The 23,941-nt window shown below is 41.9% G+C and overlaps 1 long non-coding RNA gene across 1 annotated transcript in view; it reads left to right on the forward strand.

Moving 5' to 3' along the window:
* The first annotated feature begins 2,751 nt into the window (after positions 1-2,751).
* LOC310890316 overlaps positions 2,752-23,941 on the forward strand; it is a 36,391-nt gene continuing 15,201 nt past the window's right edge. Inside the window, exons 1-6 of the long non-coding RNA XR_014577173.1 lie at positions 2,752-3,537; positions 4,906-5,000; positions 7,822-7,940; positions 8,058-8,777; positions 12,752-12,817; positions 14,961-15,405. This is a non-coding gene — a long non-coding RNA (uncharacterized lncRNA). The remainder of the gene's footprint in view (positions 3,538-4,905; positions 5,001-7,821; positions 7,941-8,057; positions 8,778-12,751; positions 12,818-14,960; positions 15,406-23,941) is intronic.

Genomic DNA, 23,941 nt, shown 5'->3' on the forward strand with positions numbered 1-23,941 from the left:
AAGTACTTGATGTTTACATGGTGAATGGATCAATACTAATTCTGTAGTCAGGGCACATACAGTAGTTTGGATTATACAAGTGATAGATGCACTTGGTATAGCTGAAATTTCCACCCTGCAACATTTATTTCTCACTGCGTGTTAGATGGAATTTTCCACCCAACTATCTGAAAGGATTTGCATAAGAATGGTGATAGAGCAGTATTCTTTAATGATGTGCTTTTCTTTGTTAAACTTCAAAAATGTCTACGATGCATGATGAGGTTCGGATGAACTGCCAAGCTAATGCTTTTATATTTTCTTTAAAGAGCTTATCTTCACTGTGTTGTGGGAGTTACTTTATATTGTTGTCATAAAGGCAGTAGCAGTAAAGCCGACTTTGTAGCAACCCTGGTAGGTGCCCCCTCCTCCTTTACGTCAGGTCTTTGGTACTGCTGAAGGAGACAGATTGCAACACCCATTACCAAGCACCTGTTTGTCCTACTGTTAGCTCATTTGTACTGCTTCTGTGGTGCTGTACATGGAGTTACTCCTGGTTGCACTGTGTCATTTTACTTTTAAAACAATGACCCTCTTTGTATTTAACCTAGATCAGCCCAGGTTTCTGTACTGTTTGTGGAAACTGGGTCAAAACCAGACTCTTCCCAGAGTGACGTCTTGATTTAAAAAAAACCCTCAGGATTAAACCAAATGTCCACATCTTCTGCCAGTGGAGACTTTTTACAAAATGATAGAGACTTATTTTTGTTCCTTAGTCCCTTCCAACGAAAGTATAATTTTTTAAAAGCTGCTTGAAATGTGGTGAATTTTAGGAATGCAACCTGATGAGAAGCAGTATTTCCTTTCTTGGCTATTGGTCCAGTGAGTCGCCTTCTAACCTGCACTGTAGTGATGCTATTCAGAAACCTCCACCTGCAGGAAAAATAAGGAAAACAAGTGACTGCAGGGTTTGTAATCAAATCCACTTGCATGTAGGGTGCAATGATTCCACTTTTATGACAGGTATTAATTAGACAGAGTGGGGCTAATTCAGCTCTGAGTCAAAACTTTTATTGGACGGTGTCAGTGTAACTGAGGAACTATTTGGCTCAAGATTTTGTTGGGTGTGCTTTCTTTTTCTTCTTGTTACTATTATTATTACTTTTACTGATAATAGGCATTAGTTGTAAAGAAATTTTAACTGACTTTTTTTTTTTTCCCTAATGACCTGAGCCTCTGTTCAGATATTGGACCTCACTGGCGCATTTGAAATTCATTTGCATTTTTACTTGTGTTTCTGAAAGGATAATAGTAGCCATCCCTATCTCCAGCCTGAACCTCTCCAGTTACAGCTGATGCCACTGCCCCTTGCCCTCCTGCCTGGCACTGCTGGGAAGAACCCACCCCTGTCTCATCAGTCGTCTCCCAGTAGGCAATGGGATGTGCTTTTAGGTTCCCCAAAGCCCCATGCTGAACCAGCTCTGACTGCACAGACCTTCCTTGTGGGGCAAGTGCTGGCAAGTGCTATGAAACATTTCATGGTGGTGGCACAAGATGCTTAGACTTGGCATCCATTGCATGGGTTTGAGAAGGGAGGATGCCCCAGCTGTGGAGCCTCTTGTTAACAGGACTGGATTGAAGCTGGCCTAATGGGGCTGCTAGGCACTTTGGAGGATATTGGCACAGTCACTGTACTGCTGATGCTAAAGATGAATGTATGAGGGAAGTCAAAGACACACGTTTGTATGTGTATGTGCTATTGTATGTGTGTTTTTTTTTTTTTTATTTTTTTATTTTTTCAAACCAAAAGCATGCCAAGCTGATTCCTGCAAAGCTCTTCTCTCCACATGCCAAAAATGCCTGTGTGGCTGGCCTCATTCATCACTGCCCATGGCATGCATGCCCTCCCCACAGCCTTGCTCAGTACATCAGGTGAGGCGTGCAGCACAGGGATAGTTGTGTCATGGAGCAGGGCTTCACAGGGGTCTGTGTCTCGTCAGATGTCACAGATATTAGCAGGCTGGAGGCCCTAGTTCTGCCTGCTAAAATGGCAGCATGCTTAAAAACCTAACTCCAAATGGCAGCGAGAGTGAGGGTACAAGACGGAGTTGTATGCACGCTTCTTGCTATGTTTTATACTCTACTCTTAGTTGCTATTCTGCTACAGCCCTGTCTGACACCTCAGCATGCCAGCTGCACTCATTTTACACAACAACCGAATCCCCAATTAGTGCAATTGATGTTATTTTGCCATTTACACATGTTTTCTGGTGAGGAACTTCTCCCAGTGCATGTCTGGTGACTCTGCGGAGACTGGAGAGCCCCGACCACCAGAATTTTTGTTTTATACAAATGACCTGCTCGTCACTGCAGGTGAGCAAATACCTCTTCTGGGCAGTAGGTCCCAGGCTGAAAGGTGGTCACTCCAGGTTTAATCAAAGTCATAGGGAACAGGGTTTTGACTGTGTAAGTCAATGGAGCATTGGCTATGGCAACCTCAGCTTGGTTATTCTGTGCTCTCTAGGTTTTATGTCCACTCTACATATTATTGTAAGTTGGTTTTTGTCTTTAATTAACCTGTGTGGTGGGACTGAGAAATAAGTGCTGTCTTTATATTGGCAGAAGATGTGGTATTTGTAAAGCTATTACAGTGAAGATAAAGCTTTATAACAGTGCAGGAAATAAAGCCCACAAAATTATTTGAGAAGCCACAGTATCCAGGATAAATGTTACAGGAAGCATTAACCTTCCATAAAAATTCCTTTGCCAGTGAGGAATTTAATACACAGCCTTTGTGAGGGAAGATATTATACCTCAATCATGTTCTGAAATGCTTTAGTTAAGAATTAGACATGAGGAAAACCTCAGTTGTCTGCGGTTTAGGATATTTGCATTTGGATATTTAAAACCTTTTTTTTCTCAATGATGCTTAGTAACTCATAGATATGTCAATAAATATTATATATAGTTGATATGTTCTGTATTTTATACACGTATATGAATTTTTTAAACTTTCTTTCCGCGTGTACAGCAATCTCCCATGTATTTTGTTCTCTAATAGGCACCTGGAAGAGGATATGATCACGGCTGAATTGTACAAGCCTGCTTCTAACTACATTAAAAGACACTGAGGTTTTTGTCATGGCAGTTTGGAAACACAATTCTTTCTAAGCTGAAAGAAGGAAAAAAAAACCACACAAAAAACCCCAACCAAACAAAAAACAAACCACCATCAAAAAGCCCACCCTCTTTTTTTTTTTTTTCCTCTCCTGATAAGAGACTTTAGCTGGGCAGTATTGCCTGCTGGTTTGCTGAAGAAGCAGAGGTGCTGCCTCTGCTTTCCCCTCACCCCATCTTGACACTTTCCATCAGCCTGCTCAGCTGGGGCTTGGTGCTGGCACCACGGAGGCTGGCTGCTCCTCTCCTGGATGGGGACTTCCTGACAGTGAGACACAAGAAGTGCGACTGAGGCCCCCAACCTGCCTCACCAGACAACCAGTGAATAGTACAGCTTCTTCAGCAGCTGCACTGTGGTCTGGGCTGGAACCAATATTTAAGGTGTGAAGCTTTCCTGTCTCAAGTCTAACTGCCAGCATGGTACAGTTTTAGACTCCAGTTACTTGTGTCTGGTCAAAACAAACTTGGCATGGATTTTATTCCTTTCTTTTGGATGGGTGAACTGTGGTATACGACTCAATGGCTTCTCTTCCTCTATTGGGCTTGGCTTAAAGCTGCAATAGTGTCTTGTGGAGCTCTCATAAGAGACAAATGTGTTTTGGATTAAGGCGGTATGAAGAATTTTATTGCAAATGTTCCTTTTTTTTTTTTTAATTTTTTTTAAGTGTAGAACAACTTGCTTTGTTAAACTTGCAGTTTCTTGAATGTTATTTAGCTTTCCCTCATGCATAAGGTTGGTCAGAGGGTATTGGCTCGTTCCTGGCCCACGTTTGATTTATTGATGGTTGTTAGACAGTATAGCTGGACAGATAGTTTCCCATAATGACACCAAGTGGTGGGATATCTGCATGGGAGATTCTGGTCTGCTTCTCCCAGAACACATTTCTCCTGTGCACCAGTTCTCCCCTCCTACTTTTGTCAAAACAAACAAACAAACAGAAAAAAAAATAAGGCAAAAAAAAAATCCTCTTAATTTCTGACCCACATTTCAGCAAAGGTTGTGTCCTCAGCCACACCATCTTCAGGTTTTTGTGACTTTTTATGGGGCAATGATGAAGACAATTCTTTGGTTAGTAAATATTAAGAGCTGTCTGTCCTTGGTGTGTACTTAGAACAAACTGCAGATAAATGCTTGCAAATAATGATCTGGCCTAAGTATTGCATAAAGCTTTCCTAAAATAGTTGTCTATAAGTAAAAATAATCCTGAGGTTGTGTATTAATAGAAGATGCTTCAGGTCTTCTCCTTGCTTCTTGCAGAATAGAAGAACAAAAAATGAGAGGTCTAAAATACTTTCTGAAGAGACTACTGATGTGTGGGGATCTTGGTCTAAAAATACTTTAAGTCTTTTAAAAGGACCTACTTTTTGAAAGAATGCTGAATACCTGTCTTATGAAAACTGAGTGATTTTCTGGTGGTTTAAGTTTGACAGAAGTTGATGTAGTCTTTTTAATGATCTTTACTACTTTCTGTATTACTGTTATCTCACAAGCTGTGCACCATAAAATGACCCATCTAGCTGGTTTTTTTTTCCAATTCATTTTAATGTTTTTAAAGTGAAGGAAGTTAGCAGTAGATGAGTTATTAACATGAAGGACTGAATGCATATGGAGCTTGCAAAGTATTTCCTCCCCATGAGATATCTGTGGAAATAGTAATTGCTGCTTCATGTATTTATCATTTGGTACAGACTGCTTTTCTTGCTTGAACACCTAGAGGGTCTGATTGAAATTTCACTCTATTGTGCTAGGTGCTGTGCAGATGGAGACTACTGGACATCCTTTGTACCTTACAGTTTGTATTCAACAGTGACAAGACAGAAGAAGGACAGGGAAACCAGGAGAGGTTTGCCTTACTCAGTTTTTTTTTAATCCCCCCCCCCCCATCCTTTATTACTTTGCAATCTTCCAGAAGTACCTTAAGTGCTGTGATTAGTACTCATTGTGTGCAGTTATCTAGTTTTCTTTTCAAAGAGAAAAATTCACAAGGTTGTTGGTGTGGGGTTTTAAAGAGGATTCCATATTGATCCCTGCACTGTGTGCAGGTGATGGTGGTGGCAAGGTCAGAGGACAGTTCTGGGCACAGGGAGGCTGAGGGCTGAGGCAGGATTTTGCCCATTTATGTGTTTGCTCTGAAGGTGGTTCTGATGTGCGTGCAGGGAGCATCCCTGCACATGTAGATGACTCGCCTGAGAAAAAAAGTGTTGGAGAACCAGGCAGTCTGCTAGGTACCTGGGGCTGTGGAGACCAAGGGTATAGTCTACAGACTCTGCTCATAATCTTGAGTCCGCTCTTTGTAAAATTTTACCAGTGAAAATTGGGGAGTGCAGGAATACTGCGTTGGTGGGAGACTACGTGGCAGAGAAGCACAGCTCCACTAAATGCCGTGCACCTCCTCACAACAAGGTTTTGTGCCAGGTACGCTGGGTTGCCAGGATCCAGCAGTTGCCATGGATAGATAGGGTGTCATTTTCAAGCCAGACTGTTTTCTCTCAGCTTGGTGGCCCTCCTGGACGCACAGCTGCTAGTCACAAAATGGCTGTGCTGTCTTTATGTCACACCAGCCACGTGCAGTGCGTTAGGAAGTTTCCCTCCTTTTCTCTAGGCTGTTGGTGCATTTTTTCTACTGCTTTCTTCATGTAGGCAGTTGATCCCTTCTGTGCTCAGATATAGGGCCAGAACCCCCAGCTGCCTGCGGACCACGGCTGGCATCTGGAGGCACCCATGCTGTTTAAGTGTGTTCTCTTCCAGTGCTCTGCCTTTGCATGTGTTTTTCATTTACTGTTTACCTTCCCAGGCATGTAACAAGTAGGCATCACAAAGCCTTTTAGACACACTTACTCTCTACTTCAGATAGTCCAAGAGGTCATGTACAGATTGAGACTGAACAGTGAAACATCTGCATATGCTTAACCTTGCTTCACTTTGGCATTGCTCTGAGTGTTCTTTGGGCTTTGATCAGACCTTTTTAATCAGTCCAGGATCTGTCCTCTTCCTCAATATTCTTGCTCAGGCATGATTCTACCGGGGTGAAGTCTCCTCACATTTCTGAAGTCAGTTTTTCTTCTGTCTTTTCACTCTTAAGCTCAAATGGCCAGTGAGAACCACCTTGTTTTTATAGCTATAGGTCTTCTTTGTCAAGGAGACTCTCGGTTAGTTAACAATACAATCTGTGTAGCCTCAGGAGGTGATCTATTTGTTAGACTTGAAAAACTGGTTCGCAATAGCCATTTCTTTGTACAAGGGACTCTGAATGGCATGGGTAATTACCTCTTTAAGAGAGGGCAAATAACGTTCATCTTCATAACAGAGTTTGCAGTATGCAAAATCCCTGCATGGTACTTAGATTCCCAGATCATGGCACCCCAGGCTTTTTGAGTTTCCAGGTGTTGCCCTGCTGACCGTTTCTCAGCACCTTTATCCCATGAAGTACGGACTTCTCTGTCTTCTAGGTGCTGAAACACAGCACAAGCTTCAGGCTCCTGAGAAGTTTCTAAATTGAGCATTAGATATTTTTATCAAAGACTAGAGTCAAACTTAAATCTGCCTGTAGTAGACTGGAGCCTCTCAGGAATGAAATGTACCAAGATACCTTTATATGCATATATCCCCTACTGGAGTGTCATAACTAGAAGCTGCTATACTTCATTTTATTTGGTAGCACTTTCTAGTGAATTATTTTCTTCCTCAGTAATTTCTCCGTTTAAGAACCCTCCTGAGAAATCTTTACTGTATTAACTTCAGCTTTGCTACATCTTTATCTTTAAATAGCTCCTTTAAATTTACTTAGGCAAATCTGGGGTTTTGTCTGTCTTCAATGGTATTAAAATAGTATCTGAAGGGGGTGTCACCTGTGTAAGAAGACACACCACTAGACGGTACTGTAAATGAGAGACAGATGGATTGCTGCTCAGAGACAACAAGATTATGGGTAGAAACCTGTTTACCTTTTGCAATACAGCCACCAAGCTGAACAAGTCATCGGAACAGAACTGAGCTGAATAATGCATGCTTCCACTAGTCTCTAATTCTCTTGGCTGCAATAGAGTTTTTTCATACCAAGACTCTTCAGCATGCTAGCAGTTACCTAGCCAGATTCAAATGCTGGAAAACACCTTTGGTTTGAGTTTTGCTTTGACATTTTGTAAGTGCAGATATGTTGGTGGCTAGCTAACAGAAGGGCTTCAGTCATTTTGCAAAGGCTTCCCTTTTCATAAATCACCTGGGCATACCTGGAGTGGATGGTCTTTCTCTGGGCTGTCAGAATGGTTCCTTCCAGTACTATTTGCAAGTCATAGGTAGGAACCTGGAGGACTTGCTAACCACATAAAGGAAATAAACTTGCATGAAATTCAGTATCAAAACCTGACACAGCTACTCAGTTGCACTGGGCTACCACAGCAAAAACCAGCAAAAGCAACACCTGGTAGGGTTGCTGAAGTGGAAGCTAAACAGCTATTATAATTTGTTTTTCTTTTTTCAGAGCTGATTTTTGGGCTCAAGAACATTTTGTTCTGAATGGTCATGCACATTTTTTTCTTTTTCTTCAGGTGATGAAAATAGAAGATCACTGTCATATAAGCCATTTTGGGGGCTGGATTTTGTCAGTCATGTACTCAGTGGCAGTCTTTGTGGATGAGGCCATATCTGTGTTTTTCTCATTTTAGCGTAAAAGAAAATGGAGCCAGCTATGTCTCAACTGGAGAATTCTCTGTGCGTACCCTTTGAATGGTGAATGGACCTCTGATCTCAGTGGTGCTAATCTTGGCATAGATAATAGCTTGTGGTAAGGTTGTAAAGAAAGTCTTCCAGTAGCTTAGCAGACTAACAGATACTTGTGTGACTGTAAAGTTACAGTCCAGGACACTGTTTCCTCACTGTATGCATCTGTCTTTCTTGGCAGGAGCTACCATTGCAGTTGTCCCCAGCAGATGGGTCCTCACATGGAAAACCTCATGGAGAAGCAGCACTGTGGGTTGCAAACCTCTCCCAGGTTAGGGTCTGCTCTTATATGAACTGAGGGAAAGACAAAAGTGAAGTCTGTGACTTGATAGCAAAACAGAATGGTGCTTTACACCTCTTGAAAGAAGGGAGATCACTGCTTGGCCTCAATTACAGATGGCTTATGTATGTTGATCCTGGACCACAGGGGAGAGAAAAGCCACAAGGTTTGGCCTTTCCATTTTTGTGACTGATTTCAATATGCTCAGGGTTAATCAGATAAAACCAATTAATTACATAGGATTTTATGCTGTCTTCTGGAGAAATAGCATTCATCAGGCCAACAAACAAGACACTGAATATTCCTATCTTAGTAGAGAAAGTTCTGCTTGGCATCACACTTCAGTTTTGGTGCTGGACAAAAGCAAACAAAATCCCCAAATGTTGTGATGGGTTAAGATGAAATGCTAACATACTACCGGTATCTCAGAAAAACTAATAAGGCAAAGCCTGTGTCCTTTGCTGTAGGTACAGGCTCTAACCCCATCATTCGGTAGCTGGGAGCATTTATAGATAACAATGGGATCTAAAAACTCACATAAGACTTGCTGATGTAGCGATGAAGAGGACTGGTTCTAGTGTTCTTCAAGGCAAGAAGAGAAGCAGAAAACGGGAGTAACAGGTTGGTCAAGTAGTTCTCTTTTTAATGAGTCATTCTCCAAAGCGTTAACCAAGGAACCCTTCTTACACCCAGTGCAGTGAAGTATGCCTTGAGTCGTTAGACAAGCAGAAACTTGTCTGGGCACAATGTGTGTCCTTCCTTCTTCTCTGAGGGCAACGTGGTGTTGCTATACGTTGTCATAGTTTTCCTCCCTGCCCTCGTGGCTGAAGACCAGTGGTTGGGCTAATTCCCTCTGGAAGCAGCGACATGATGTGGAACAGCAACATACAGCTCCTAGCACCACATTTTGTCTTTTCCAGGGTGCAATGCTCTCGCCCTTTGAGAGAGAGAACATTACAGTCCTCGTTGATTCTGTACATGAGGAAATGTGTTGGTTCCTTACTGCAGTTACTGGAGTAACACCAGATCTGCGGCACGGAAGCTCTCAGGCTGGAGAGAAAGGCTGGGTGTAGCCTCACTTGCCCCTGCCTGGTGGGGCATAGGGCATTGGAGGTCCAAACCAGGGCTGCAACTCCAACACCAGGGCAGGCTGCATCTGCACACCCACTGCATACCCACTGCCAGTTGTGGGATCGTCCAGGGACAGGTTTTGTTGGAGAGCACATCTCCATCTGACGTCGGTGGGGTCTTTCTTTCAAAGCGAACATTAGGCAGCCATCAAAGTGCCATTTGTGAGCAAGATTCATGAACTAATTAGTCACTGTGCCCATTAATCAGAAAGACTAGAAATAATTCAGCAGAATTCATGCTGTCAGCAAGGATGAGAAGAGCCTTCTCTATGACAGCTTACCTTGCATTTTGATCATTAGGCGATTCGGAGTTTAGCCCATCCGTCTTGTTTATCTGCCCTCAGGGGAAAATAATCCCTGCATCTTAGCCATCTCGACAAGTTTGAAATTCAAACATATTTTCAGTTCTGTCAGTAAAATATCAAATGGGCACATTCGGGTGAGTATTGACACACAACGGTACTGGTGCCTTTTTTTTTTTTTTTCAAATGTATTGTAAAAAAATCCTTCCTTTCTCTGCTGCTGCACTGCATGTAGTAGCTCAGCACCATCTTAGGAAAAGTGGAAGGTGGAGGGAATGCACAGGTCATTAAAAAATAGTTGATTTCTGATTATTCCTAGCAGCCTTCCTAAGACCAGCCAAAGGCATTCCCCAGTGTAACTCCACCTTCTTGTGTCTTGGGTGAGATTTATTTACACATGCTTCAGTAAGAGATACATCTTAAAATAATCAAACCAATGTTTATTTTGGCTTTCCTTGCATTTTTTTTCCCCATGTCAGAAATCCATCCAGAGCTTGTGCAGTAAAATATTTCTTTAACAGATGCATACCACACTGTTGGTATGAAGTAGGTTGGTCGCTCTAGAAAGCATACACTAACAAGGCAGTAACTGGTGGTCTTAGATCTTGGTACAGAGTTGTTGTGGCTGCTGTTTTTTTGTTAAGCATTAATTGCTGGAGGTGGAAATCATGCATCTCAGTGTGCCAGAGCCCAGAGGTGGGTCTTACTGTGTGACTGGGATGCAGAGAGTAGAGCAGAGAAGAGAGAAGTCTGGTTGGAAACCTGGGATGTGGTGTATTTGTGCCCTTTACAGTAAAGACTGCCTGTCATCACCATCTTAGCAGTCACTCTCTGAGATGCAAAGGGATTTCAACATGTAGCAGGGAAGGCTCACCAGACTTCTAGGAACTGGAACAAATCTGGGAGGTAAAATGAGTTGTCCGTCTAAAGAAAGTCTGTCTGAGAGGAGCTGATGGCCTGCTTGAGGTCATATGAACGTGCAGTTGTAACTGATGAGAGCTGATGTAATGCGAATGTGGACCATGCCAGGAGTATGTTCAGTTGTGCTGTGCTGTGTACAGCTATTTTGTGTTTGTAATTCTACCATGTGAAGCACTGGATCCTAAAGATACTGGTACCAAGTTGTTATTGTCCTGTGGAGTGCTTATGGAAAAATGTTCCTTACTTTGCCCATAGAAAGAATTTTTCTTCCATATTATTTCCAAAAATTAAAAATAAAAAATAAAAAAAGAAACACTTGACTTACCAAAGAAAGCTACCATACCAAAATCTTAGTAGAACTACTGTCACTGTTGAAAAAAGGAATCTACACCATTAACCCTGTGCCCCAGCTACCATTTATTGGTGGGATTATCATTTTTTCTCAATGTCATTTTTGTTACTGCACTTTTTTAATGCTGTTCTTATTGTTTTATATGCTTTCCTCATCTGTTCTTCTTTTGTTGGAAGATGCTTCTCGTGAGGTTAAGCCTACCTATGTAATTTAACCTGGTGCTCCTTTATGGGAAATGCAGATTAAGGGTGGCATTTGTCTGTTGCATATACATGTCAAGTACAGATCTTCATGTCTGTGTTGCTGCTCTAGTTTTATGATAGCTCAGGGTTGAGCTTTTGGGCTTTCTACCCTAAAAACAAAACCAAAAACTTTAGGCGTTAGCTGAGGCAGGATCTTCTTTACCTGTAACTCTCTGTGATTTTTCAGATACAATCATCTGATTCCAGGCAGTACGTATAAACATAGTCAGCGTGATATATCTAATGAGGTCCAGATCACTTGTTAAAGTGATCCATAGCAGAGCTTAGAAATCCAGACTTGGTATCCTGGCTCTGTTCCTGTTTCTGCTGTTACATACTGCCTTCATCAGCTGCCTGTGCAGTATCACTTCTGGAGAACTTATCGTAACATCATTACATTTTTCATCTGTCTTGAAGTCTTGATAGGTTCATCCAGTTTCATTTTGGGATGGCGGAAGAAGAACAAATCAAAAACTTCTGACAAATATCAAAATGTCCTCATGTTGTCAGAATGAAATGTATCGGTGCTTCAAAAGGCAGGATAAAAATTTTATGTTTTGACTTTTTAATTTCATATTATGTATTATAATGTAACATAAAAACTAGGTCAAAATTAATTTCATACTAGCACAAGCTAGTGGAGTTTTACCTGTAGGCTGTAATTTTTTTCAAAGTGAAAGATTTCATATATGTGTAAGAAGATACTGCTCTCTCTTTTTGTGATTCCTCTTATCAGTCTTATTATGCCTTTGTGTGATCCTTTTTTGTGTTATACCTTACATATTGTTAGCATTTATTTCTTGTAATGCACGGGTTCTGAAAATGAGAAGTTTCCAAAGCATTTTTCGTTTTCAGGATTACTTCTTCTCCCCCTTTTTAAAACCTCCCCAGGAATTACAGGTCAGGTAAATCTTGGAAAATTCTTATGTTTTGAAGCTTTAAGTAGTGCTGTTTGATTAGTTTGGGTTTGTCAAGAGCACAAACTGTCCAAACCAACGTGGTGGCTGAGCCTTCCTGATGATATTGTAAATATGCATCAGTTCCCAGAGGTGCATAGCTCAGACTTCTTCACTGATGAATAGGAAAACCCTGCTGCTGCTTCTGTTACAGTAAATTAGCAGGAGAAAGAAAGATGGTGAGGTAAAAGGAGACAGAGAAAATGACCTGTGAGACTGACAATGATATAGAAGAAGGAGAAAATGGTAAGAATTGGTCTGAATAAAACAAACTTTTTTTTTTTAATGTTACTTGGAGCTGTGGTTTGTGTGTGTGTGTTGGTGGGTTTTTTTGTTTATTTGGCTGTGTATTTTTTTACAAGGTGGAAGGGTGTTTTTTGAATTCACTATTTGTTTGAAATAACTTACAGTATTGCTCTTATTCCATTAGCAGTCGGTCCTTCCAGCTAGGTGCAATAGTCAGTTGTTAGTGCACATTTTGACCATCCGTCTTCAATTACCCATTAGTGCTTTCTCACACAGTGCACAGAAGGCATACACCAATGGCTAATGCACATTCTGTTGGTTGCACTTTGGTGTCTTTCATCTTTTCCAGTGGAAGCAGTCATCATCTACCTGCCTGAGGCGTAAGTGTGCACTGAAGTCAGTGGAAGAAGGCTGATGCACGCTGTTGGTTTTCTCTTCTCCCACAGATGTTCTGGATACCTGGGTGTCAGACTTACAGCCTCTGTCTACCTCGGTCTGAATCTGCTTGAAAGGTCCAAATTTCCTTTGTCTACTTACCCTGCGAACTAGTCTTTTTCAAGTGTTGCCCTTAAGAACGGTGACCTCATGCAACCTTAAAATATTATTATAGCATAATGAAGATTAGAAGGAAAGTTCTGATGGAGTAACATATGTTTCCCCTTAGAAAAATGGCTGTCCATTTCCCAAAGAAAGGCATTAATATATTAATTTTTTAATGGAAGTTGTTTTTGTTGTTGTTGTTTTTATTTATTTATTATTCAGTTTAAAATGTAAAGATTTTTATCATACTATGGAAATCTTTTAAAGATGACCACCATATTCAAGTGACACATAGTAGTTGGTCCAACATCTATTTTGACTTTTCAGGCAAAAAGAATGATGACCTTCATCTCATCCATGGAAATTTTTAGAGCAATCCCCTTGCTTTTCTTGCTGCAAAACATACCAAACATTATTTAAAGCTGTTAAGGAGATGAACAGTGTATCGGGACCATATTGCTCTCCTATCATCTGGCATTATGGCTTTCTTTTTGCCATTTAAGATTAAAACACATATGGAACTTGCTTTAATTTGACACTTTTATTTTCTGAATTACTGAGTTCCAGCTTCAGCTGGGATGTCACATTAATTCTGTTTAAAACTTGGGGAGCAAGCAGGTTGATTTGAGTTAACTGTGTACTGTATAATGATTCTGAGCTTAAGCAGTGTTATCTCCAGCAAATGTCTTTGCTACAATAGTCATCTGTGTGGAGCCCTGGAGCAATTCTTGGCTTTTTTACTCATATCACTTCACTATCAAAGCTGAAATGATTAATATTCACAGGGAAAAAAATATATATTTTCCCACAGCAAATCTTCATTTCTATTTCTATTTGGTAGAACCAAGCCTTCTGCATACATTATATGGATCAGCTAGAACCAGTCTGAGGAGTGAGGACATGTATCTGTAAAGTGCTACAAACACAGCACTGTGGTAATCCGAAAGGAATTGTAAACATGCCCACATTCCAAGCACACTTACCTTTTATTTTCTGAGGACAAAGTCCTGAGCAGCTTTTTGTCCTGATTCTCCTGTTAGCTATGGTAATATAAAATCAAGAATGGTACATGTGAACAGACTGGGTTTCTGCCGTGTGAAAGTGGGGCAAGTGAAAATTGAACAGCCTCCCTTTGTCACTGTGGGAGCAATGTTGCTCTGCATGATACCTTTTGATACACAACAGCTGCCATGGTGCAGCCATGCTGAGCAGCATCCATGTGTTTGACCATGCTTGTGGTGGGGTTCACGTACAAGCAGAATCAGCCAAGTCCACTTGTAAGGACCACGGTTTTCAAGGTCAGATGCTGACTGAATTGCTCCCAGCTGCTACCTAGCCCTGAAAGTGCTCAGCACTTCTAAAATAAGGCCAGATTAAAATGAGTTCCTACTTACGCATCTAGAGGTCTAAGATAACCGCTATTTAAAAACAGAGACACAAAGAAGACAAAACTTGGCTCAGGTGCATGAGCTGATTTCCAAAGGCTTGTTTTGAGACAGGCTTATGCTGGTTTCAAAGCCTGCAGTAATTGCTAAATATCTTTGTGCTGATGAGGTGGACTTTAGATGACATCCCAGAAGTCAGTGCTTCGTGGGAGGAGAGCATCTGGCTGAGGATTCATTTGAATCTTCTATTGTGGAAAAGTGAAGTGGTCATCAGAGCACACTTCACCCTAAAAAGGCAAATAACCTCTTTGCTTCTGAGAGCCTGTTGTTTTCTACCCATTTCAGCCTAGAGGCTGTATGTGAATATATGTCGTATTTCATATATATACACTGCCACTTTATTTATATATCTATATAGAAGTATATTTTTGCTGATTTTTTTTTTTTCTGGATTTTTCAGTTAATTATTAACTGTTGGATGGGTAATCTTAATTCTAAAGTTTCTTTAATATATTTTGAGATGACTCGGCAGACAGAGTTTAAAAGGTTCAGATGCTGTAATTCTTCTAAGTACAAAAGGCTACCATGAGGGCTGTTAAAAGCTTAGTGTATAGTGGGACTCATGGTGCCAGCTTCCTACATGCAGGAGTGCTGCAAAAGAGGACGGATACTCTGTACAAGATGGACGCTTGGAGGATTTAACTCTGAATCTGTCTCGTACATGAAGCAGGAGCAAGACTCGCCTGCTGGAGTACCAGATACAGCCTGAAGTGTCTGAAGAGCAGGAAGAGGTTGGCCAGACCCAGTCACTTAGCCCAAGGCTCGTGACACAAAGGCGAAGATGAGGGACATCTCTGTATGCAAGGCTGCATGAGGGGCTGAGAGCGTTGTTCCTCGTGCAGGGGGTTTCAAGCTTTTGGAATGTAGGATCCTGCTGAATGGGTGCACGACGACGGCAGTTTGTGCACGTTGCATCCCTCCTGCTTGGAGTAGCCCTTTGCTGACACTTCTGTGCACCCTGAAAAGTTGGTCTGTGTGGGAAGGAGGCACCTTTCGAGGGACTGGAGCATCCAGGTTTACCACGAACCTTACAGCATATTTATAGGAGCCATCTGTGTGGGGAGCTGGTACCATGGGCCCTCATGCCAAAGAAAGAAAAGTCCTCAGCTTTACAGGTATGAGTATAAAATGCTAGCTATGAAATTGTTGGTTAGATTTTCAGCACAAACTTTTTTTTTTGTTTTCTTTCCTTTTCTGGATTTCTTTTCCTTTTCTGGAGTTGAAACCCCCTTGTTTCCATGTGTGGACAGTAGAAGAGACCTCCTGATGTGTCTTCCCATCAAACAAGGGCTTGTTTTTGGATAAGAACAGTTTCCAAGGCCAAACATTTTCGGTTCAAACACTGCTGTGCTAGTACTAAGACCTCTCCACCTATACCTTCAGCTTGGGATGTGACCATAACCAATTTAATTGAGACCACTAAAAGTAAAGGACCGCATCCACTGATGCTAGTAATTTTTTGTAGCTGCAGTATAAAGAGAAACTGCAAGATTTTGACCCTCTCTGTTAGTGAGCCAGCAGATAACCCAAGCAGTTAATGCAGACAGCTATAAATCAATAAAAGCTGTGATCAATAAAAAGAGCATTCTGTGTGTGATGGAACACATTTGCCAGAGATACGGAAAAACAATGCCAAGGATGCCTTCCAAGTCTTCACCACGTCCGGTGGAAAAGGCAGGCTGAGCACTGGGATGTGTCACTCCCAGGGATAAAAGACAAAGTGAGGAGCACTGCTTTGCACATCCTCTGAAGTTCTGTGTTGCGTTCAGATCCCTATCTTTGGTGCAGAGCAGCGATGTGAGAGCCTTTGGGGGGGACACACCGTGCAAATCAAAATCATTCAGGAGCGTTTCGTTCAAGAAAAGACTAGCATGGTTGCACAGAAAACAGTATCAGGCAAACCTGGGTTATGTCCCATGGAAACCATTAGGCCTGTATGTGGAGCAAGAAGGCTGTGGTTTGGCCCTTGGTGCTGTAAAGCGTGAAATCGCTCTCTGCTGATGGTGGTGGGGCTGTAAACGTGAGCCCAAAGCTAGCTGGTGTGTTGTAAAGGTCATCAGACCACCCTGTGTTGTGCAGAAAGTGCATTTCCATGGAGAGGTGAGGATGGGACCTGCAGTTGTGTTGAAATTACTGCAAATTGATGTGTGGCCTTTCCTGTGTTGTGTGTCTCTGGCATGCCTGTGAGAAAGTGAGGAGATGAGAAAGCTGGAGGACTGATTCTCATCTCCACTGAGGAACTTTCCTTTGGCTTTGGCAGAATAATTGCTATTTTTTTACTTCCCAAAGATATTTTTTACTTTGAAAAGGTGGAGGAAAAATGAGCTTTTACATCAGAAACTGTTTGGGTCTATAACCTTTCTTTTGTTGCTCGTGCTGTAGCATAAGAGCATAGGAACTCTATGGACTTTCCAAGAAAGTAATTACCTGGTGTACATCCTTAAAGCTTTTATTGATATTTAAAAGTGTAGCTAAAGAAAATGCAGTGACAAAGTATTAATCTATTATATTTTTGCATCAATACAAAACAGCAGTTAATGCCACTCATAGAAAAACTTCATAACTATTATTTCCTAAACCCACAATAGTGAGGAGGGAGAAAAAATGGAGGCAGAAGTTGTCCTGATATAGCTAGAGCTGCTGTTTAACCATTCATCCCTCTTGATAATGGTGCTTGATCAAGAACATTCTATTTTCATTCATTATTACAATATTTTACTCCCCCTCATTTTAAATTAACAATTCAGTTTTTTAAGTCCGGAGAATAGCAGCTGTGCTACCAGTGTAATTCCTGCACAGAAATAAAATCTAGCAGGCTGGTGTGGTTACGAACAGTGTGACTTGCAGCAGCTCTTCCCCATTTTGTCTGTGGGGCTGGCTGCTGCTGTTCTTTCTTCCTTCTCGTACTTTCCCCCTAACTGAGGCCTCCATGCTCTCCCACCTCTCTCTCGGCTGCTGCCTCTTCCCGTAATACAACTCATCCACCCTAATGCATTTGCTCTTGTTGAAGTATATCCAGGAATAGCTTCCAGATGCTGTCATAGATGTCCATTTCATTATTTCTGCTGAAGGGATTTCGCTTAAACGTGGCTGCACCAAGAACAGCAGGACTCTATGCCTGCTCTACATCTGCTCATCTAGTTCATCCCTACAATCTCCTTGGCCAGCAACGTAGTTCAAAAAATCCAATTTTTTTTCCACATTCATGATGAATTTTTGGAAGTGGATGTGTTCCCAGACACCCAAACTTCAGAGTTCTCAGGAAGGTTAGTTTCTAAAAGTGGTACAACCATTCCAATAAAAAGATCTCAAAGAAAACACTGAACTCACCTTTCACATCAGAGCTCCAGGGGTTTCCAAGAGGTGGATGTTTATGCATGCAGAAGTCTTTCTGATAGGGGTGTGAGTAGGGTAGGAGAGAGTCTTCAGGTCAAAAGGACCAACCATGATTAGATGTCCAGTCCAAAAAGGTACTTAGGAGTATAATTTTATTTTTCTGTGGACCTAACTCTCACTGCATTACCTGTGTTAGACTCCTTCACTCCTTGTCGTCATTGCAGTCTAAATATAAGGGCAGCTAAGGCAGTGGGACACAAGGGAAGGAGGATGGAGAAATGTGCCAGATAGGTCTTGTAGGTCAAGAACCTGGAAAAATGGGAGGATGTTTGCAAGGTGAATGAAAGACAGTGGAATGGAAAACACCTTAAATCATAGGGACCTGAAGAGAGAGCGTTGTGAGGAGCAAGGAGGAGGTGGAGAGATGTGTTGGCTATGGTAGAAGAGAAGGGCAAAAGAAGAGAAAGAGCTTCCTGAATGGTCCCACCCAGAGAGCCGATGGGGATGGATTGGTCCCACAGGGCCACTGAACCTAGCTGCAATTAGAGCTCAGGTTGGAGCTGGGGCTGACAGGACTTGCTTTCTGTGAGTGAGTTATGCTGCCCACAAGAAAGTCTGATCAGTCACAACCAGAGCATGGCTTTTGCTGCCTTGGGCTTGACTTTCATGAGTGTGAGAGGGAAACTTCAGTAATGGCCTCTGTAATTAGGAAGAAGTCCTTCTCCCTGGCTTGTGCAGCAGAGCTCAGCTCAGACAGGAGATGATCCCCATGTGCTATGAGTGGCATTGCACACTGGATGTTGTGGCCAGCCCCTTACAGTGCGGGGGTCCTGGCAGCATTACTGTAAAAGTGCTGTCAAGCTGTACCCCAGCAGCAGTGCTACCCAGCCTGAGCAGCCACATGGCTGTCTCTCCCCAAATTCCATCAGGGCTGGAAGGCTGGGTTTTCATTCACCAGCCTCCTGCAGACCTGACTGCCCTGCTGCCATGCAGGGCTGTGGTTTATGGCTCTGCTCGTTAGCACAGAATCATTGAAAACTCTGTTGCAGCTAGTGGGGGGCCCTAAACTGCAGCAATAGTCCTGATATCACCCACCTCCATTTTCTCCTCACTCCTCTCACCTTGCTGCTCCATGGCACCCACTTTGGCATCTCCTTGTCTGCAAAGACTGATACGGATCCAAGTCCATAAAGAGCTGGTCTTTCTCATTCAAATGCTTCGTGTAGATGTCCCAGCATTTACATGAAGGTTCTTTATTCCACGCATGACTTGTTTTTCCTTCCAATGAATGGATGTTTCTTCTTCTTCTGCACCTCAGGTATTTTTGTTTTTCCTCAAGGCATGCTTAGTTTTAATGGGTAATTGTACCTCTAGATATTCAAGGACCTCTGGTTCTGGTTTTGAGTTTGATGGAACACATGGTCTCAGTGGGGTGGTGTGCTCTGGAGTATGCTATGGGCTATACTGTGTGATAACATCGTAGTAGTATTGAGTTGCTCCCTTTTAGTTTACACTCTTCTTGTTATTATACCATGAGAAAAGGTGAGTAGAAGTTCCTATTTTGTTTCTTCTACACTATTAGTTAATGTATACACACACACACACTTATATATATACAAATTATAAACACAGCTCTATTGTGTCTGCCTTTAGTTGGGCCATTTCTGTGGCTTGCTCTTGTATTCTTGGCAATCTCCTCTCATAAGCAGCTTGTGCACTGTGCTCAGAGCCAGTCCCTTTGTGGTGTGGGTATCCTGAGAAGGGTGTCTGGGACAGGACATGGGTTTGGCATTATACAGTTAATTTCCCCGTGGGAGCACGTCGGCGAGCTTTTTGGTGCCACTTGTTCTTCACAGGCTGGGGGCCACTGTCAGCAGCTTGGTGTAGCTGGGGTTGAAGTGTCCTCTTAAGGTCAGCCTTCGGTATGCCTCTCGCTCCTCATCGGCTGTGGCATCCTCTGCTGAAAGCCCCCAAGGCTCTGCTGAGCTTGATGGACAATTCCTTTTCTTTCTTCCCCTTTGTGCTCTCTCACAAAGAGAAACTGCTTCTCTTCCAGGAAGAGGGAGCTGGGAAGGGAGGGAGGGAGGGAGGCAGGGACAGTGAGGAGGGTTTTTTCTTGTCCTGGGAAGCCTGCACCTCCATGCTTCCACCCTGTCCTGCTGCCGGGCTGGGCTGCTGTTGGTATGGCAACGCATCCCTGCGCTAACCAAGCCGTGACAGGTGAGGGAAAGTAATTGTTCATCTCCATTTATCTAATGGAAAACAGAGTCCCAGAGATTAAGTTTTCCTCAAGGAATTTAGAGATGAATGTGTCCTGATAGTATTTTCGTTAAGTAATCCGAAACACCTAGATGGCACAGAAACCAAGGTGCAACCAGATCTGAATTTTTAGGTGGCTTTGACAAACACATCTCACAAAAAGAATTAAGAATTAAGGGTTTTTAAGAAGCACTTGGCATTGCTCTTGCTCTGAAGTCCTTAAAGGGACTGTCCCGAATGAACTGATCCAGGTCACAGAGGCTGTCAGTGCAGAGCAGGGGTTGAGCCTCATCTCTGGAATGTGAGTTGAGCATCTTCTGATGCTCTCCTCTACAGTACTTGTTTTTCTAACAAAACCAAACACGGTTTCTCAGACTGAGCTTCTCTTTGTTCTTGGGTGGACAGTTTTGGGTGCTTTGAAATATCAGAAGCAACAGAAAAAAAAAATCTGCAAGTAAATGAAAATTGCCTAAATTTGCAATACTGCCTGTGGAAATGTAGCAGCCAATGGAGAACATCACACCCATCCTGAGTGTTGTTGGTCTCCACTCCCAATGGTTTAGCTATGTTTGTGTGCTTTGAAAAAGAATTCCATATGCAGGAGCCTGTTGCCTTGACCTGAACTTAGCAGAGGGGCATCTTGAGGCATTGTCACATCTTGGGAATGTGGCCTAGCTTTGCATCATTTATAGAGTATGCATTATTCTGGGCTAATGTGAAAGTAAGCCTTTGATCTCATTCCATTGCACCAAGCGAAATAGATGTAACTGTTGAATTCCTTCCTCTTTTATCATTTCTCTGTCAATAATACTACAGCTTACCATTCCTCCATCCCCCTCCTCCTTTATGCAGCTTCTGGGGCAGTGTTGCTTTCCTTCTGGTTTTCAATCCTGCTGCATTCCCCATGCTTTCAAGACAGGTTTTTTACAGGAAAAAGGAAAATACATTTCATAATGCAAACATGCCCTGCTCAGCACTTTCAGTTATCTTATTTATACGCTGCAGTACAGCTTTCTATGACCCAGTGATTATCATTTCCCAGAGCCATCATCATTTTAAAGCTACCTCTGAATTGTGCTCCAGCAGATGGTACAACCCTACGAGTACTGCAAGGGAGGGGATGGGACAAGCTGCACACACACACACCAACTGGGCTGTTGCCCCAACAGCTGAAAAATCTCTAACTTGCATTGTTTTATCAAAGTGTTCAATTTCAGCGTCTGCTGTTGAGTACTGTCAGGCTGTTAACCACCAGGGAAATCAAGGTGGTTGTTTTTTATGTTTTTGGGCCTGTCTACCCGACTGGATTTATTTATTTATTTATTTATTTTTGCTGCATAACAACTGAGCTGATTAATTCCAAGACAGAATACCAAATAAGTAAGAGTCATTCATTATATGCAGTATTCTAATAGATTTCAGTGTGATCTAAACTTGGATTGAATACTAACCCATTGATTGCTATTCAGTTGTTTAAGCAGCTGTGCTCCTAAGCTGAGCAATTGCACTGTGTCATCCTTTCCTTTCTTCCTTCGATTTCTACCTCCCTTTCTCCACTCTTGAAATGGCTAACCCCTCATCTATACATTTTCCTTCAGTGGATTGTGTCCTTTGTGACTGACTACCAAGTATACAATGGAAATGGTAGACAGCCAGCTAAAGTCATGAAAGATATGTTATCCTCATGTAATCGGGTGAAATTCCCATGGGTATTTCACCAAGCAGAGGAGGTTGTTATCATTCTTGTTGAGATGATAATAAAGAGGCGTGATTTACTGCTTCAGTTGTTTCAAAGGTGTCATTTGAACCTAGGGAAGTGTGGTGCTGTTACACAGACCTGGACAAAGCCTAAAAAAACAGTCAGTGAACATCTGTATCTGTAGGCAGGAGCATTAAAAAAAAAAAAAAAAAAAAAAAAAGGTTGATTATTTTCAAAATCTTGCACTTTTCTTTGACTCAAAGTGAAGATGTGGTGCTTACCCACTGTGCAAATTAGGTTCTTTTTATTCTTGATTCAGCAGTATACATAAGCATGTATACATATATACATATGTATATATACTTGTTAATTTAATATGTATGTGCATCTTTATACATGTTAATTATACATTTAAGCACTTTTACAGATATCTAAACTCTTTATCTTCAGTAGTGAATGAATTACATTTGCTTTTAAAGTTAAATATTACTCAAGGTATCTTGTGGAAAGAGTGGTTCCTTTAGGTATCTAAACCTGGTATAGAGGTCTGTCTTCAGGCTATAGGTTTACACCTTCTGGCTTTTGCTGCTGGTGATAATCTACCCCGAGACTGATTTTCTGCAGAATATGGGGAAAACCCTGCATCGTTCACTTGTTGCTGCTTATGCCTGCAGCCTTTTAATAATTCTTCAGGTCCACCTCCTTCCATACACTTTGTAGGAAAAGCTACTACGGGTGGCCACCTGAAGTTGGGAGCTATATCTGATGTCTTAATATGAGAAGAATCCTCATTAAGAAAAAAAAAAAAGACTTAGTAGCAGGCCTTTTACTACACTTTGTGACTCAGATTGTATTGAGTTTGTTATGAATTCTGCTGACACTTCTGCAAGGAGTCAAAGCGGGGCTGTATTGTGGTCGTAGAAAAAATTCCAGATCTCTTTCATATCCACTACTTGGATGCCAAAAATGGTTAGTGCCAATGGCCATTCTTGCTTTAACATGTTGCAGAGAGGAAATAGCTGCAGGGAGAATTAGAGGAGAAGCGAAAATAGGCAGCTGGCTTATGGGTTAACTGTGAGATTCCTGCTAGCAAAGAATTTCTTTCTTCTTTCAGTATTGAAGCCAATGGATGATAAAGCTGAAGTTCTACATCATAAATTCCCATTTGGACATTCAGTTTTGAGAACCTACATCCAGCATCCTTATCATTTTGAAGTTAAAGTCACAATCAGTAATGAAATCTGCTTGCTTTTCACACACTGAAATTAGCTTTGATTCTTTGCCTGAAACATATGTTTAAAAGGCAACATGCACATACTGTGCACTGACCCTATCAAAGCAATAAATACCATTGAAGTCATTTTCCAAAGCTGTCTACAGCATTAGTTTATTTTTAATATGGTCCCTCTGAAGGAGTGGTGTAGGAAATACCTATGGGAGCTATTTCAATTGTCTGTCTGGGGTGAAGTCCCCACCTTGCCCTGCTGAAGAAGAAAGTAAGAGAGGATACTAATTTCCCTTTGTTGTTATGAATGATAATGTTTAATTCATTGGATTTAGTTCCTTTCTAAGGAAAATGATATTCCATTTGGGTGAGAAAATGTTTCTTTGATACTTCACATGATTTGAAGCAAGAGATGATGGAGAGAGGATATCACTGTAACTGAGGATGGGGTTTAGTCTATGACAGTTTTTTGATTCTGTATGATAGCTGTTTTAGTCTTTTTGCTTTGTGCTGTTTGTTCTGCAGTGTTACTTGGAGAATCCTCTGACTCCAGAGGTTCCCTTCATAGAACAAGGAGGATATGGACACAGACCTATCGTCACAGGTATTCTACTCCTTGCAGAACCAGGAGAATATGGACATAGACCTATCCTCATAGATATCCTACTCCTTGTGGAACAAGGAGGACATGCACATGGACCAAATGGCCTTTGGTAAACCAAACCCACTTGCATGGTGAGGGCTGTGCTCTTGTTTGCACGTGAGTACCCACAATACTTAGAGATTAGGTTATTGTGTCAGGGTCATGGAGGAGTTTGGAAGCAGAGACAATAAATGGATAAGACCCCAGGTCAGTTTCACACTGCAATACTACCTTTCTTCTCATTTTAGCACCTTAAAATTACTAACCCTTTCTCGTGTTTTGCCACGCCAGAGTCACTGCAGGCTCAAATAAAGCATTTACTGAAGTGCATGGATTTTCTCTCCCTTGAATTTCAAGTGACATGAACGCAGTTTAGATTTTACAAATCTGAAAGATCAGTCCTCTGGCAAAGGGAATACATTTTTTGTCACTCATGGTCACAATTAGAATGACAACAAGGCCAGACTCCTCCATCACTCCTCTTTAACA

This window comes from Anser anser, assembly GCF_964211835.1.
Source record: "Anser anser genome assembly, chromosome: Z".
In the NCBI taxonomy this organism is placed as follows: domain Eukaryota; kingdom Metazoa; phylum Chordata; class Aves; order Anseriformes; family Anatidae; genus Anser; species Anser anser.